The sequence below is a fragment of the Halyomorpha halys genome, unplaced genomic scaffold, assembly GCF_000696795.3.
Source record: "Halyomorpha halys isolate HHAL.00 unplaced genomic scaffold, Hhal_1.1 Scaffold211.1, whole genome shotgun sequence".
NCBI classification, from domain to species: domain Eukaryota; kingdom Metazoa; phylum Arthropoda; class Insecta; order Hemiptera; family Pentatomidae; genus Halyomorpha; species Halyomorpha halys.
In genome coordinates this window covers 452,517-457,754 of record NW_027105462.1, presented here as the reverse complement: position 1 = coordinate 457,754, position 5,238 = coordinate 452,517, and positions in this window count along the sequence as shown.

The window sequence follows — 5,238 nt, the reverse complement described above, 5'->3', positions numbered from 1 at the left end:
AAATTAATTCTCTAAATGTATATAAATAAATAAATAAAATGAACTTAATCAAACTAAGTAAAATAAATTATAAACAATATTTACGGCTCAATCTGAGGATCCCCAAGAGTAAAACAGGACCTTTCCAGATCCCAGCGCATCCCTCTCACCACGTCCCTGGTAATGAGCCAGTGGAGGTGCGTAAGTGCGCTAAAGCGTGGTAGTATTTTGAAAATGTTCTCATTTAACTTTATATGTGTTATTTAATATCTCGACAAACAACTGACATGGATTCCTCATACAAGACTGAAAAGACAGAAAACTGCTCGTCGATTTCGACTATTACAACATTTACTAGACAAACAGTCTAAATTGCCAATCCATTACAAAAGACTGATCTACATGACTATTATAAGGCCTATCTGGACATACGGAGTTTAGCTTTGGGCCTCCACTAAACCATAAAATTCCTCCCGAATCCAATCCTTACAGTCCAAAATCCTTTTTATAGCAGGTTTATTGGTTTTATCCAGCTTGTTTTAGAGTTCCCTTTCATACTTTCACCTTTTACAATAAAAAAATATCCAGTTCTTGAGATGTATTGAAGTTCAAGGTAAGGCGAACTATATCAACGATCACCTACATCATTTCAACAGTTTAAACGTGCATTTCACAGCGATTTTGATGAAAATGTGAATGAAAGATATGTCAATAACGTGTTCATAAGAGTTCTCAACAATAATTATTTCTTCATTTTTTATTTATTTATTTATTTGTGCAACGGGTTCATTCAATTGACATTATCTTGTATAAAAATTCAAGTTTTTATATTATTTACTTTTTATTTTTCCATTAAAATTATCTTGAACTGACCTATTTATTTCTAATGTTATCCTATGTTCATCTTTTCTTTTGAAATTTTATGAGGAAAAAAATTGATCTATTTTTACTGATTAAAACTATTTCTATTTGTTTATTCAGTGTACAGCATACAATATTTAACCATCTAAAATTTAAATTTAAATTTCCAGACTCAAACCCCCTAGTTTCTAACCTTGCATCCTCTTCCATTCCTGACAATCCTCCGAGGCGCCTGAAAATAAGATGGCCACGAGACCAGCTAAATAGTGCTACCAATGGGTAGTTTCACTACACGCCTGTAACACTCCATTTAACTTAGATCAGATTTACTAAATGTATTATAATGTACAGTTGTAAATAGCAATAAATAAATATTTAAAAAAAAAAAATTGCAGAAACATAAAATGACTATTGTAGCACAACTAGCGTGAAATAATTATGGACGTTAATTCTACCTGTACAAAATAACAAAAATGTCTCAAAACTGATCGTCATGTCAAGGTTTTTCGGTTTTATAAAAATTTTCTAAATTTGGATGGATCTTGTTTTGAAACGCTCCAAGTATATATTTATTAAAATATTATATTTCTGGGTACTTAAATTAACAATGATATGAAATATTATTTCTATGAATTTTATCATTTCTCCATTTTTTTTTTTGCCAGTTAACGTTTTGCTTCTTTTCATAAAAATTATATTTTAAACCCTAGATGATCGACTTGGCGAAGTTCGATGTCCGACATGTTTGCATTGGAATATACTGGAATATGTATTTACTATATATACACATACATATGTTTGCTACTTTCTTTGCTTTCCAAGCATTTGCAGTTGTTTTGTATTGTGGCGAGCGGCAAACGTTTGCATCCTTGCAAAGTTCTGATATTGTGAATTTTTTGGTCGATTTACCATATTTTTATCTTATTATTTAATTTATTGTATGACCATTAGAATTACAGAATCTGGTTTCGATTATTAACTACTACTATTCGAAACACTTCGACGACAGTCGGTACTGTGTTCGCAACTTGCTGCCAAGTGGTTTTTGTGCCAAGGTGTCTTTTCGTCACTAATATAGGAATGTACCGCATCCTTAAGGATATATTTAAATAGCTTTTTTTTCCTTTTTTTTTTTTTTTATATTTATAAAGAACATATTTTAGAATAAAAGTCAGGAAACTGTCTAGTTCTAATGTAAAAATGCGTGAATTTGAGAAACCTAGCCATTTGTTTTCAATATTTTTTCGCTCCATTATGACTAGTTCAAAATTAGCCGGAACCTTCTGCTACTGGCATTCGTTATAATAAATTCTCTACAACTTACTTTATTATTTTCGTTTTATCAAATGATCTACATATGTATTTTTAAATTTATTATTCTGACGGTTTAGATTTTATTTGTTTTTTATCCTTCTTTTCCGTAGTTCTACTTCATAGTACAAGAACCGGGGTAAAAAAGGTAGTTATTTTACCCTAATTTTGTATTACTTTAATGTAACTATGTATAATTAATTACTAGTCTAAATTCATGAGTCTGCCAAGTATAGTTAAGGGGGAATAAAACTTGATTAGTCATTCCGAACCCTATATCTTTAAAACAACTGACTAAAATAAGTATTTTATTTAAGTCTGCCAAGTATTTTATTTTTTATCAGATGTTTTACTATTTAAGCAGTGATATAATAAAATTAGTTAGTCAAATATAAAATTTATAAATTACTTTTAATAATACAAGAGCCCAAGAGGAGAAAAAAAGGCAGTCATTTCACCCCAATTTTGGATTACTTTAATTAAAACTATAAATAATTACTAGTCAAAATTGATGAGTATGAAAAGTATTTTATTTTTAATCAGACGTTTTACTATTAAAGCAGTGATATAATAAAATTAGTTAGTCAAATATAAAATTTATAAATTACTTTTAATAATACAAGAGCCCAAGAGGAGAAAAAAAGGCAGTCATTTCACCCCAATTTTGGATTACTTTAATTAAAACTATAAATAATTACTAGTCAAAATTGATGAGTATGAAAAGTATTTTATTTTTAATCAGACGTTTTACTATTAAAGCAGTGATATAATAAAATTAGTTAGTCGAATGTAAAATTTATTTATCACTCTTGATAGTACATAAGTCCAAGAGAAGAAAAAAGTCAGTCATTTTACCGCAATTTTTGATTAATTTGTAATGAAAACTATGTTTAATTACAAATCAAAATTGACGAGTCTGCCAAGAATAGGTAGGGGGAATAGAATTAAAACATAAAAACTAAGAACAATTTTAGATTCGGAGCTCTATACATTTTAAATTACCAACAACACAAGAAAACCTAAGAAAACATCATTTGAAGTAGAGTAAATTTGCTAAAACATGAGCTCTAATAGAGCTATTTGCGTTTAATAATACTCGGTATATAGCTTTTCAAATTGCAACAATCATAACGGAGTAGCAACAAAAAAAACAATAATTAGTGAATTTATTTTGAAAAATCTATATCTCAGTAAATATAGATGCATGAATTGCCAGCACTCAAATTAAAGTTAATTTAATATAATTAAAGTTTTACTTATTATTATATTTCATAAAATAAATTCACAAAATGTTGATTTCTAGTTGTCCGGGCAAAAATTTTAATTTATGAAAAAATATATCTCTGGAACCATAAGATGTACATATGTCTGCCAGCACTCAAATTAAAAATAGTTAAATGTACTATAAAGTAGTAATATAATAAAAAAATTAATAATTTATAACTAGAAGTTAACATTTTGTGAATTTATTTTGTCAAATATCATAAAACTACTACTCCTACGAAAATAAACGTCATAAACAAATTTCTTTAAAAAACGTTTAACATTTAATATTTTCATGAATCCCAGAAAACTAGTGCAGAAGTTTAAAATGAATTCTAAAAACTATAGTAAACAATTAAATTTACTCTTGTGCTGTTGTTTTTTTACAGTAAAATGAATTCTGGATTTTTTTCTCTAATTATAATTGTTTGAACAATGAAGTTGAAAGAATCTTATTTTTCTAAACTTCAAATTTGTAAATTCACAACTCAAGAATCATTTAAATAAGAATTTGCATAGCAACAAAAAATTTAAAAGATGGATCCAAGTTCCCAAGTATCTTTAATCATTTAAAATAAATTAAATAATTAATCGAAAAAATATCTCATTGATAATTTGGTAATTATTTTATTTAAGCGAGAGTGGGCAGCTCGTTGACAAGTCACTGTGCAACTTACTCTAAGGACCCGAGTTCGAATATGGCTGGGGCAGATAATTTGAGTCAGTCCTGTGGGTTCGAAATCACCTCCTTGTACAACCAAGGACCAACCAAAAGTACTTCCTGACCCTTCATGGGTTCTATTGGTACAGATTTAATTTTTATTTTATTTATATTTTTATTAACTTGTTCTAGACTGGTAGTTTTATAATAACAAAAAATATTACATCAAGTTCTTCTTCACACTTCTTTATTAATACATATTACGTATCCAACGTTTCGGCCGATGTATAAAACATTATTATAATTATTATTTTAATATATTTCAAATATAAAAATGGAATAAATCAATCATTATAATATTTTACATCCATAGTTTATTAATTTCATATATTTTCTTTCCCACCTTGTTTTTCCACATCTTCATCATATACCATATTCTTTATTCCTTTAGGATTATATAACTTTATATTTTAGTTATTTTATTTTACTTATATATTTAATTCCTTACATATACGTTTTATTTCCTACTTTTTTAATAATATTTTTTTTTATTATTATTTATCTATTTATTGACGTTTACAACTGTATATAAAATACAACAAGTAAATTTGAAGTAAGATCATAATGGTATGATACAGTATGTAGAGAAACTACCCATTGGTAGCACTCTAAAAACATTTTTGCAATATAAGGTCACAAGGCCATCTTCTTTTCAGGCACCTCGCGGGATTGTCAGGAATGGAAGATGATGCAAGGTTAGAGACTAGAGGGTTTGGGTGGTAAGGGAGTTAATAATGGAAGGAATGCTATCTAGTTCGGTTATATAATGAGCATTTAGGTCTACATTAATTTTAAATAATTTTCATTTTGAACATATATTTACTCACTAGATTTTCGTATGTATTTTATTTTTTATTATTTTATATTTCTTAATTTCGATATTACTTTTTTCATACAGTCTTTACCTTCCTATAATATTCAGACTATATATTTTCTTTCAATACTCTTTATATGAAGTCAATAGAAGAACACATCAAAAAACGGTTCATGAAGTTCCACTCCCAGTTCCCGACAGTTAAAGGAGCAGTGACCTACAACCTGGGAAACCCAACCTCAACCCGAAGACTGAAGCCCAGACTGCTGCAGGACATTCTGTTATAAAT